Source organism: Pinus tabuliformis, chromosome 3_2 (assembly GCF_031772625.1).
Source record: "Pinus tabuliformis cultivar Carrire ecotype Pingquan chromosome 3_2, CPIR1, whole genome shotgun sequence".
NCBI lineage: Eukaryota > Viridiplantae > Streptophyta > Pinopsida > Pinales > Pinaceae > Pinus > Pinus tabuliformis.
The window spans coordinates 972765311-972779163 of NC_142302.1; positions in this window are offsets into that span (position 1 = coordinate 972765311).

The following is a 13853-nucleotide window of genomic DNA, read 5'->3' on the forward strand; positions in this document are numbered from 1 at the left end:
CATGAAATTATATATCTACTCATTGACACATTTTGCTTGCAAAAGAACCCTAGATTAACCCTATTTATCACATGTGATGATTTAAAATAACTGAGCATGGAATTTTATCTAGAGAGTATTAACTGCTGCATGCATGTGCTAATTAGGAAATAAAAAGAACTCTTTCTGTTTATCTTTTCATTTTATGAATGCAAATGCTAATATTTTCCTATTCTTTGTAAGGGTATATAGGTATGAAGGAAGAGGGTTAGAATGATCTTGATAGCATGGAGGTCAAGTAGAGGCCTAATCCTAGGTTCAGTGATGTTTTTTCTCAATTTGGGCTCAAAACAGGCTGCTACAGGATTTCCTACAGGAAAACTACAGGATGCCCTAGTTCTCCTACAAGATCCCATGTTTTACTACAAGAACAGGCCGAAAGCTTAAGAAGTGGTTTAGAAGGTGGAATGAAGCTTGGGAAAGGTAGATAATGGGAGAATAAGGCATGGAGGGGGTGAACACTACCCATAGCTCAAGCAAGTGCTTCAAGATGGTTGGATTTTCTCAATTCAAATGGAAATTTTTGCTTATTAAACAATAATTTGGATTGAGATTTTAGTGGATTTCGGCGACATGGGTGGATAAGGCTTGGATGAGGCAAACGAGATGAGGTCTCCTTGCAATGTAGAAGCTCTTTCACAAACACACATTCTTGTCTGCATCTATACACAAATGCAACTATACATGGGAAAGATTTATTAAATGGAAGAAAACAAAGCTATTACCATCTAATCGCTAAGTGCATGAGTGGAAGTGATTTGAAACCAATACAAACTTAAGAGATTAAAAATGACAATTGAAACTCATCCTAAGAGACTTAAAGACAAAGACCTACTCATCAAGAAACCCTATTTTATGCAGCAAAGCAAGAACTTTGTTTTTGGAATGTATGAAAGTGTCCCTCAAGTCATGATCCCAAAAGAGGGAGATGAGGTGAAAACCACTATCACCAACATTTCTGAAATGCCTTCACTCACTATTATACCACTGTTCTAACTACCCACAAATAGAAGCAAACTAATTAATCATACCAATACTTGCAAATTAATCAACAACAAAAGCAGTTTATCAGCTAACTATGAATGTAATCTAAGCATACATATACAAGAAGAGGAACCTCTATTGCTAGGGTTGGGCTCTACCCCAAGTGCTTCAGCCCTTTGAGTCAACTCAGTGTTATATCAAGGGAATGCTTCTCATTTTCATTAAAATATAAAAAATACACTAGAGTGATCAGTCAGAATGTTTCAAGTCAAAAATTCTTCTTGGCTATAATAAACAAAAATTTGAATCGTAATGAGGCTCTAGGACTTCTTGTTTATACAAATGAAGTTACCAACAAATTCCTTAAATTTAGGGAGGCTTGGCTCCCTATCTCAAGATCAATTGTTCTTCAACTGTCACCGGCTTAGCTGCGAATGATCTTAATGGCTCAGCTGCATGGAGGAATATTCGAGTGAGTGAGGAGTTAAGGAGGGAGATCCCATCTCCTAAAATACCTCTTGCTTGTCTCCTTTGAGTTCATGTACTTTAATTAGCCAAAATTTTCTCCAAAACCTGCAAACAATTCACATTAGACTACTAGACATGACATCTCATCTTTACCCTTCTCATTAAGCAAAATATAACAAAACATGTAAAGAATTATGAGAAAAGTTGATTTTAGTAAGATGGAGAGTTGTATTAAGGTCCATATAATTTACCCATTTATGAGCCTCACCATCACCCGCCTAATGAAAGTGTTTCTCATCCTCTTAGCAACTCAATCTATGGCCATGTCTTTCATTGCTTTGTTGACCTCCCTGACATTCCAGGCTTCTATTGTAGTCTCCTCCTCTTGTGGATAAAACTATATATGCTTCTCTATCTCCTCCCACTACTTTCTTTCTTCCTCCTCCTTTTTCCCTTCTAACATACCTAAAAGCAATGGTGGACTGAGTTTCAAGCCAATCCAATTGAATTTGAGTCTCTGCAATGCTTACTTATACATTGGGGTCCTTTCTAGTGCATCCCTCATTCTATTAGAAGAATGATATTCCTTGGTCTTTAGGCTATAGGGGAAGGTGTTCCACCTCCTTTGGCAGGCTTTCTGGCTTTCATCCCCTAGAAATCTCAACATGTCCTCAAAATGAGTCACTTCTTGCTCTTATGCAGTACGTATCTTGGTGCAAGTTGGGGATCATTGGCAATGAGGTTGTGGGTGCTAATGACAACCATGGAGTTGGGTTGTTATGCTCTGTTGAAAAGGGGTTATATTTCTTCTCTTGCCAATACCCTTTTTACTTATGTAGATCTAGCCTCCTCATGATTCATCCATGATGCCAAGGCCATGAATTGTAAGTCCCCTAGTTTTGGATTGGGGTCCCACATATTCATATCTGTTAGGGCCAAGTTATGTAGGTAGAATTCAGATATCTTGGCCCTGTCCTCCAAGGTGCTTTGGTCACAGAGGTCAATGAACTGCCTGTAATCTTGGAAAGGCATAGTTCCTCTTTGTGTAAGGGTTTTTATCTAAAATTACAGCCCTTATTCTTTGAGGTATGTTGGGACAGGGTCCCCTAGGGTCATTTTTTGGTTTAAAAGCCCATGTTTTGGGGTAGAAAGCCCAAGTTTTTATATAAAAAGTGTAAAGTCTCTGTATTTTGTGGTCATGGAGCATGAAGATGTAAAGTGTCATAAAGGGTTTCCACCCTTCGTTTATGTAAGTCATGTCGGCTTTAGGAGATCTATCCATTGTTTGCGGACCATGGAATTGTATAAAAACGAGAGTTTCAGAAGAGTCTAAGGCAGTTCAGTTCTTGATATGTTTTGGATTCATTTATGGATGTAACGGGTCTGTGAGAGCTAAGAGCAAAGAGTCTTAGCGTAGGAAAGAGGCTATGTAGCTGTGCGCGCAGAGGCCTAGGGTAGAAGTCCGCAGCTGAGTGCGCAGACCCCTGCTGCTGTGTGTGCAAGGTAGTTAGATTTTGTAAAGAATAATTGAAGCATCAATAAAGAGAATTATTCTTGAATTATCAGTGTATGATCTATTTTACTTATGTTATAAATGCATGTGATTATGTTATGATGAATACTGGGTTTATGTTTTATTGATGCGCGAATACATCTGTTTTCTTTTTTATATGAACACAAGTAAGAATATCTTTTTATGTGAAGATCATCTTAATGCATGCTGAAGTTATCAGATACTTAAGCTAATCTGGGTAAATACAGAAGTAATAATAATTATAGAAGCACATAATTGTCTGATTCGCCTATCTAGGGCACGCGAAGGACATCCGTAGACCTTTGCAGAGGTCTAGAGGATGCCTAAGAGAAGCATATCGATAAGCCCTAAAAGGCTTATCGACCTACGCGAAGGAAAGTTTAGGGTATAAAATGACATCACTACCATCTCTGGTTGCAAAAACTTGGTTTCTGCATCCCCCATACTGCTCCAGGTGAGACTTCAGTCAGCGCTCCACGGATTGATGCCAAAAAGGCCAATAGTGTTGGGATTTGCTTGGATAATTAATGCTGAACTTGGGTCAGGGCCCATCAAGCCAAAAAATGGTTCTGTTTCTGGGACCGAGATCTGCATAAGGAGATGTGTGATGTGCATCGTTGGAATCCAACTAAGAAGGAGATCGAAGACTGGTTAGATTGAAAGATCCGCGAATTCACGGCACAAGAAAATAGGAATCCATGATTGACGAAATAACAGTGGTTGGAAAGATATTTGTACACAAAGATACATGAAATCTTCTTCTGTTCCTTCCCGGTTGAATTATATGAGTGGATCATGAAATTGGTAGACGACCAAGGAAGGTGGAGGCTCGACAGTCCAATAGTCTAGACCCTGGAGTTAGTGCAGAGATTAGAAGCCTCTGAAGATAAGATCGCACACGCTGTCGATCATTGGCTCGAGCTTATCATAGGAGGGTTTGTGATAGAGTTCACAGTCGATACTTCAGTTAGTTACAGCGAAGCAAAGCGATGCTTCTTCAAGGGATAGTGAGGTAAGAATTTAAGGTCTTTAAATACTTGGATTAAGATGCTCTTGTGTGAAAAGCGGGTTGTGCAGTTACCTTGATGTTTGGAGCTACGCAAAGTGGAAAGATCTTCAGGGATAGAGGGAAAACAGGGCCTGCATATAGGCCACTGATTTGACCTCCTCTGAGTGATGACGAGGAAGCAGAACATGCTTCACCGCAGAGTGTTGTTCAGTTGATAAGACAAGGGTTCCTGCGAATACCCCATCCACCCACACCACCTCCATCTTCACCTCCGCTGCATACGCCTTCGCCCACACCACTGCCACCTCCGTCACCATTCAATATGGTGAATTCAGTAAAATTGCATGTGTTCAAGGGGTCGAGAACTGAGGACATGGACCAATTTTGGTTCGTCACGAAGGGAGTATGGGAAGCCCAGGGTATTACAGATGATCAGATGAAGAAAGCAATGTTGGTCACTGCTTTGTAGGAACGCACACTGACATGGTACATTAAGTGCTGCACTGATAACCTAATGGCTTCATTAGCAGATATTCAGACCACGCCGAATAAGGAATTCAGTAGGCCCAAGTCTGAAGCATAATTAATTATGGGATTCAAGGAGATCGTGATGAAGCCTGGCGAGACAACCTGGACCTGGATCAGAGATTGAAGTGCACAATTCGCGAAGCCAACATGAATCTTACGGATGGGGAGCACCATGAATGGTTCGTGGCTTCGTTCCTGCCTCATCTAAGGGTTGCTTTATCACAGCAAAAGATTGGGACCCAGGTGAAAGCCCTGGAGATTGCACGAGACACCTATGCAAGATGCTAATTTAGGGGTTTAGCAGATTCATGCGCAGTTGCAGAACCTGTGCCTAGAATTTCAGAGTTTGAAGAAAGATAGAGCAGTTCGTCCAGAGTTGTGCGAAGAAGTTTGGTGCTTGAAATGAAAAAGTCAAGGGCACAACAAAGATCTCTGCCCAGTCTTCACAAATTATGTTGCAGCAGGGGGACCAATGCGTCTGAGGCCGGAAGCTTCAACAGGGCCAATTACAGGGCCCATGCTATGGTGTGCTATCTGTCAGGTAGCTGGAAAACATGTGATAGACAATTGCCATTTGCTGCAGAAATTTGTACAGACACCGCAACAACTCTTCTGCAACTTCTATCAATCGGTGGGTCATGATGAGCATAATTGTTGTAGTTATGAGCTAATGATGGATAGAACGCTCGCATATAGGGTGCAAGCAGAAACCTGGCCTCTGGACCAAGGCACAGGGGGAGCGTGAGGCGAATATCAGGGGCGCGGACGAGGCCGAGGTGGAGGAGGACCTGGTAGAGGTCGAGGACAGGTTATTTGTTACAATTGTGGGGGACCGAGACAATACATGCGAGAATGCACGAACCCGACACATCTGTCATGCCGATATTGTACTTAGTTTTACCATGCGACATAGGATTTTCTTAAGGTCTGATAGGCCAAAGTTTGGCCTCAGTGGATGTTAACCACCACCATCATCATCACAGGGGATTCACTTCGTGAACCTCTGACATATCACGTGCGTTCTTGGCATATTAAACAATACCCTTAATTTGACTAATATTGGAAAATCCCTCTAAAAGTCACATTATTTAACCCCCTACCAATATGAACCCAATAAAAATTCTCAATTTAAAAAACCCCTACTTTCACTAAATATTGTAGGTATCCATTTTTTGATTAACATTTTATATTCCCGTTTATATTTTTTCATTAACTTTGAGCTCCATGTTTTATATTTGCTAGTATAAAAGCCTTTTATCCCCTATATATCCCTCAATATATTATGTTATTTTTTCCTCAATATATATCCCTCGATATGAATCCACGTGATATGATATTGCTCCCCAAGTGAAGCCCCGTAATCATCATCATAAAACTAATTAAGAATTGTTTTTATTTTATTTAAATTAATTTTCTGGTCAAATTTAATAAATACAAAAATGTTCCTAAATATTAGTGGACTTAATCATTTTATAATATCATAATTTTTAATTGTATTTTATTCTTTTGTAATATTATCATTTCTTTTTAAATTTACATATAATGATATTTTGAATTTATTAATATTTTAAAAAATTGAAAATATTTAATTTTTAGATTAATTATTATATTTGTGATGATGAGATAACTAATTATATTTATATTCTGTATGTTAAAGAAATCCATTTATACTAGGAAATAGGAAAGAGCGAGAACACTATTACATTTATGGTAAGAAACAGAAAGCACTCTATTAGTTTATTTTAAAAGTATAAAATGTTTTTAAATTTAATTTTATTATTTTTTAAACAACATAAATATTGTTATGAGATGAATCGAAGTTAAACATCATAAAAGCAAGTTAAATATGGAGTCAAGACCTTCAAAAAAACGGCTATTTTTGACTTGATAGAAAAAGGAATAAATTATTTTGATTTAATATTAATTAATAACAATTTAATAAATCAAAAATATATATATATATATATATATATATATATATATAAGTAACGGGACCCCAATATATAAAAATAATAAACCAAAGAACTATAACTAACTCAAAACTATTATTCAAATAAAAACAATAATTGATAGAAAAAAGAATAAATTATTTTGATTTAATATTAATTAATAACAATTTAATAAATCAAATATATATATATAGAAGTAAAGGGACCCCAATATATAAAAATAATAAACCAAAGAACTATAACTTACTCAAAACTATTATTCAAATAGAAACCATAATTTAGTCAAAAGGGGAAAATAAATTAAAAGGTAATAGAAATAATATTAAATATATTAATATATTAATTAATTATAAATTAAAAAGGAAAAATAATTATTTTGGTTATAATTAATTAAATTCTATTTTAATTTAAATATCTATTATTTTATTAAATATTAAGAAAAATTATAAATTGAATTTAAATGAAATATGTTTACTTAAATTTACTTTAGTTTTAATTATTTATTATCAAATTTTAGTTTTAATTATTTATTATTTTATTATTTTATAGATTGTAAAAAAAAAAAGGACAAATAAACAAACTTGGGGGAGAAAAACCTAAAAGAGAAAAAGAGACAAGAAAGGAAGGGAACTAAGAGGAAAGGGTTGCTGATTTTCCGTAATGTTTTAAATAACTATTAAATAGTAATTTTTATTAAAAAATTATTTTAAATAGTTATTTTATTAAAAAAATATTTTAAATACTATTTTAATAAACTATTAAAAAAAACTATTTTAAAAACTATTTAAAAAAACCGTTTAGTAAAGAAATTATTAAATAAAAAATAAAAAATTGTTTAATAAAAAAAGTATTTATTAAAAAAAAAATTGAAAATGCTTCGTCTAGAGTAAAATAGATGATTGTGATTTGTGGATCTTGCACATTATAAAAGAAATTGAAATTATTTAATGAAGAAATTGAAACGATTTAGTTTCCCCACTTGTTGGTCGCCACTTCGGTTCACCCATAAAGAGTCGACCTCGTACTAGAGGGCGAGACAATGGCGGTGATGGCCAACTGTGGCAAATGTTAGGTTGAGGGATAAAGTGGCGTATTGTGATATATACGTGTTTATTTGATTAACAATGGAAGGAAATACATATCTATGAAGTGAAATATTAATCAGCTAATAAATCTTTTAACGATGGAATAATGGAGCTTTGACAACCTCACAAGGAAGGAATTTTTTAAAGGTCGTATGTGTGGTGGGAAAATCCACAAGATGTAAGTACACATGCGAATTTACATCACGCTCTACAAGGAAAAGGTGAATAAGAATAACTTCTTAGTTATCTTTGTCTACGATTTTCAGGATCTGACATATTTTCAATTATTTTTCTCTCTTTCATTTTATTTTAAAGATGTTGAAACAAACCATAGGCATTAGTATTCACAGAACCACAAAATCAATGGCCACACTTAGCCAAATAATCAAGCAAGACCGTCATCTCGTCTGACTTGTTGATGCGTTGATTCTTTCTGCCATGGCATACAACAACAATCCTCGACAGGAACTTGAAACGCTGAACACCACATTTGACTTGACGGAAATGATGATCTATGAATTGTTGCAAGAAGAAAAGCTATGAAAATAAGCTTGGGCAAAGGTCACATTAACATTGCCTGTAGAGGCACCATGAGGTTTATGGATGCAAGAAGTACGAATTTCAAGAATCTGGAAAAGAATGTTGGTAAGATATGTTGAACTGAAAGAATTGATTTGTACTAATGTGAAATAGAGGATAACAGATAGAATCACATGTACTCAATTCTGTAGTTCAATGCTATAATTAAAGGAAGTCAAGTTTTTGATAGGGTTATATCAATTTGTAGGTGGTAGATGAATGTATTAAAACATAAAATAGATTAGAATAGGGTTAGATTCCCAGTGCAGGTTGATTACCTATGTCGGTATCAGTCCCTCAAGCTACGGTGAATGGACCGTAAGTAAACGCAAGACAGGCTCTAATGAATGCAACATAAACAATTTCTTTATTTGGAAATGCATGAAGTACAACACATAAAAAGCTACTCTCCAATGGGTAATAATACTCTACGAGAGTTAGAAAGTCAACATTGGCAGCAAACTATGAACTATTATATTCATTCCTCCTTCCAAAAATCAAAAACAGAATATTTGCATATATAAATGTAAAAAAAATACATTTTCAAGCAAAGTTGTAGTGACAGGAAGAAAATAAAATGTTTCTAATATGTAACAATCGAATATAGCATATTTTCCTTTGTTTATTTTTGATGGGTATGCCATCGATAAGCTTTTCATGCAAGAAGTTTCATGTCATCTCGCCATAGGGTTGTCAATAGCTTTGCATAGGAAGAAGAAAGCACCATGGCCCACTCTTCCTTTGTAAATTGGATTATACAAGATAAAGAACTTGAAAGTCACAGATACCAAGGGAAAGGAGATAGTGAAGTTTGCATTCGGTACTTGAGACTTTAATCTGTATGATCCCCATGGTATTTGCAAAGACCAATGTGCGAGAATTCACTTTTAGTGGCTCAGTGGGGAATTTCATTGGCCATAGGAGGATCCATGGAGGAATTTCTGCAATGCCTCCAGAGCCTATGAGATGGTCAGTTTAGCGGGAACTTCACAGGCTACTCCAGAGATGGCAGCAACTCCGGAAGCATGACCAGCATAAGGCAGGAATCCCATGCAGGATAAGGGAAAGAGAAAAATTGATGACAGTCTGGGGGGAACAAAGTTGCAAGGTGAAAGCGGATCCAATTCTTATGAAAGAAGCTTTAGCAACTAAGGAGGCGGGTGAAAAAATGCAGGATCAGGAGATTTCTCAACAGATTGCACAATTGATTGAAGCTACAGACATGGAGATGTAACAAGAGTCGCAAAATGAAGATGTCAACCTGATGTCGAGCACACCACAAGTCGTTAATCAGTCGCCACCACCTCCAGTAGCAGAGTTATCTCCAAGCGAAGAAGGGGATATTGTTCCTCTTGATGTGTTGAAAATAACAACAAGAAATGTTAAAAATAGCATCAAGAAAATTCTAATTTAATTTGTCCTTGAATTAAATTATGAATTAAATCAAAATTCTATTTTCAAAGCAACTTGTAATAGTTAACTAAGTTAAATTGACTTAGTTGGCTCAGTAAATTCGAGTTGGAATTCTATCTAGAGTCATGTAGAGTGATTCCTAAATTTTAGGGTCTGGGTTGAGTTCTTTTGAGTTGTAATTAATTAACTCAGTCTAACTGAGTTATAGTCAGTTAAACTAGTTCAAACAGTTGGAGGAACTAGTAGGGGGTCTAGTAATGGGGATCAACTTCAGCAACTTCACTGCTCCATCAGTTAACTGAAGATTCACTGAGAAATAAATCATGCATGTCATTTTAGAGGAAGACCTAGTTGATATTAGAGTTCAGAGACAGTGTACTATCAGTTGTCTAATTTTATGAGTTGTATAGATGGTGCATGCAATCAATAGAAGGCCTATTATGGATTTCGCAGTTGTGGTGATGGATTTTCCCAATTAAATATGCGCTAATTCTCTGAAGAATTATGCAAGAAAGTAGGATCTTGGAAGGCTAGGAATTTGGCTAAGTATTGGCCAAAGAACGCCAGTCATGTGGATGATAGAAAATACTTGTGTAGGTTGATCTCAAGGTTAAGCAGAGCATATTGTATTCATCCAAAACTTTCTTAGGGATTGCACAAGCAAGTAGGAGCTTGGAAGGCTAGGAATTTGGCTAAGTATTGGCCAAAGGAAGTCAGTCAGGCAGAGGATAGAAAATACTTGTGCAGATTGAGCTCAAGGTTGAGGAGAGCATATTGTATTCATCCAAGACTTGCTTAGGGATTGCACAAGGAAGTAGGGGCTTGGCAGGAAGTAGGTTTAGCTAAGTGTTTGCTTGAGCTAGTTTGTGAAGCAGAGAGATAGATTGTACTTGTTCAGGAATTGTTTGGGTTGAACAAGAATTGTGTTTTCTTCTCAGATCTTCTCGTTAATGCAATATAGATAGTTGAGGTTTTGAGCAGTTACTTTTCCCATAAAAATATTGTGTTATGTGATTAATATTCTTCCTTTTCTGCTTAGTGTTTTCATCGATCAATTTTTGTTTCCGCTGACGAGTAGAGTAGATTCAAGTATTTTGTTTTAGCATATTACATAAGTAGTTTGAATCTACAAGTAAAAATCTATATGGTATCAGAGTTGAAGACATTATAGAAGAGGAGAATTCGAGTTTGTTGTGCAGGTGAAATTGAATTTGCAGTTCATACTTCAAAGTCAACAAATTGATTCTATGGTTTGAGACTTGAGTATGCCCTGGAGGGAAACTTGAATTACATAGCTTGGAAGGACAAGACGAAGGCAGTACTGGAAGACACTTGGTTGAAGGAATTCTTCGATCATGATATTTCAAAGCCTCCAACATCGGACGATAAAGATTTGACTGAATGGAGAAAGTGTGTCACAAAGGCGAGAAGGATTAGCCTAGAAGGAGTTTGAGATCATATTGTCTCAAATATCCACGTGTTGTAGTGGCTACAAACACCCTCTAAAATTTTGCCTTAGCTTCATTTTGGAGCCTCCCTACCAACCTTCTCTAGTAGCATGTCTTGCATTGTCAAGTGCATAGGCTTCAGTTGAGTTTCAGTGGCTTGCTAGCCTGTGCATGTCAACTTGTTTGTCTCCCACCCATATGCTGTCATTCCGGACTTATGCATTTTTCTGGATGATATGCTCCCCCTGAAAATTGTGTAATTTTGGAGGGGAACCAACCTTCCCTCTAGAAATTGTGCAATCCTAGTGGGATGTCTATTGGAGTCCAGAAATGCACAATCCAGCCAGGTAGCCCTCCCTCTAAAAATTGCGCAAATCCAGTCCAACATTGGGCTTCAGCTCAGAAATTTTGTAATTCTTGGAGGTAGTGTGGTGCTGACCCTAGAAATTGCGTAATGCATGAGGGACAACCAGTCTTGCTAAGCCTAAAAATTGCACAAATTTCATCCCCAGGCTTGCAGACTGCTACATGTGCTGTCAGGTTGACCAGTTCCCTCCAGGACTGAGAAATCCTGATTTGCATGCATGGCCTGCTTTTCTCAAAAAAGCAAAAAGAAAAAGCATCCCTAGATTTTAGGGATCTAATTTTAGAAGTTGGAGGCTACATGCAAAGATCGTTTTAGAAACCTCCCGCAAAGTGTCGCTTTTTCCTATATTTGTGGCATGCACATCATAACCTAGATCTTATCAAAACTCATTTGTCGGACGCTGCAGAGCTCATTCCTCACATTGATCTTGCAGCTCTGAAATCCCACATCACATCTACGAGTCTTCAACACATTTAGCTCAGCTTTTTCGGGGTAATTCTGCTTTTCGTGTCTGTTACTACGTTTTTGTCACTTTCTGTATTTTGCTTTGTGTAAGTGTTGTCTACTTGGTTTCGATGAACGCTTGTTGTCATTTTGATGCATGTTAGCTTGTAGAAGCATTGTTTTAGTTTTTCATTGCATCTCGCTATTGTCGCATGCATGACAATATTTCTGCACTCACGTTGTTGTTGTGGCGACTCGCTTCACACACATGCTTGTTTTCCCATTTTTTGAATCCTACACTCATTGTTTGCAAGCATGATCATTCACTCCTATTTGCACTCAGATTCACCATGCATTCAGACTTCTCATGTTTTCAATCGTCCGTCGGCGGGTCTAGGCAGCCTTAGCCTAAACCTTGCCTTACCCGGCTAGCAAATGTGCATTTTTGGAAGTGAAGGCTCTACCTTCCCTTCAAAAATTGCATAAATCTGGCCCAGCACTAGCCTCCAGGCTTGCATTGTGCAATTCTGGGAGGCAGTGCCTTGTTGGCCCCAAAAATTCGACAATGCAGTTTGCTGGTTTGCATGTCACTGCTGACTGAAACTGTGCATTGCATAGTTTCGGTCCTCAACAAGCTAGGTTGGACTGTGCATTACACAGTTCTAGTAGTCAGTCAACCTTCTGATATCCTGGACTGTGCCTTGCATAGTTTTGGCAGTCAGTCTCCCAACGTCCCAGTGAAAATTGTGCAATCTTCATAGACAGTCTCAAAGGTATATTGCATGTCAGTCCTCCATTTGGTTTTGGTTTTCAACTGATAGATTGCTTCCCATGAGTGTTTCTATGTCTCCAGGCATCACAGGTGTTTGTCTGCCTCTCAACAACATAGCTACAATGGCCTCCCAGAAAGCAGGGTCAAAGGACACCATTGAGAGCGCAACTGAAGATGCAATTGAGCAAGTGTCTATGAGCTTGCCTATCTATGAAGACACCAAGCTTCTCATAGGCAAGGATATCAAGATGAAATGGCAGCGGCATCACAGAAAGCAACACAATCAACAACAGTAGAGGGTAGTAGACCTAAGGTTGACCAAGGCAGGAGGAAGATTGTTGACAACGCAGAGGCAGAGCAAAGCTACAAGTTCAAAGCAGATCCACTTGTGATGAAAGAAGCTTTGGAGATTGAGGCTAAGAGGCGACAACGCAACAAGAGGATCACGCAAAGGCAAAGAGAGAAACAAAGGATGGAGGAAATAGAGAAGGAGTTACAGGAGTTGAAGCAACAACTCAGGGTAGAACAGGAGTTATGCAATGGAGAGAAGGAAGCGTAGTAGGAACAGGTACAACAGGAGGCACAACATGCACAGACTAATGAAACTACACACATACAGGTTATAGACCAATCCCAATAGCTGTCACATAACAGACAGGGTGAGCAATGATTTCGATCGCATTCAAGGGTGTTCAGGAGCATGGATCTCATTGTGCACACGCATGTAATGCCATCCATTGGCACACTCACCGAGGCGAAGACAAAGGACCAAGTCCAACTGGAGCTGGACATGTACTTGAATGAGTTGATGTGCATAGCCACTAGCACACACTTGGAGATCAACGCGGACACTATGCATCAATGTGTTGTTGGTCCTGCTGCACTCAAGACTATGATGCACATGTTATCAGACAAGTTGGACAGAGGAGCCAAATCAGTGTACCTCAATGCAATGGAGGCAAGAGTTTTCTTCCAGAAGAATGTCACCATAGAGTACATGGAGACCATCATGGACTACTAAGCTTGGCATCGGTTCGCCACCGTCGATAATCGCGAGGATGCAGAAGAGTTGGTCTTCCCATGGCTATCCAAGTCTTAGTGATGTCTTGCATGACTTACTTAAGCCTATTTTGTCTCACATGGGTACATGTGCATATTGTAATGTAACATCTTGTAAAAGTGAAAGAATAAGTATCGATAGTAGAATGTAACAGTCATGTAGTAGTTGAAGAGT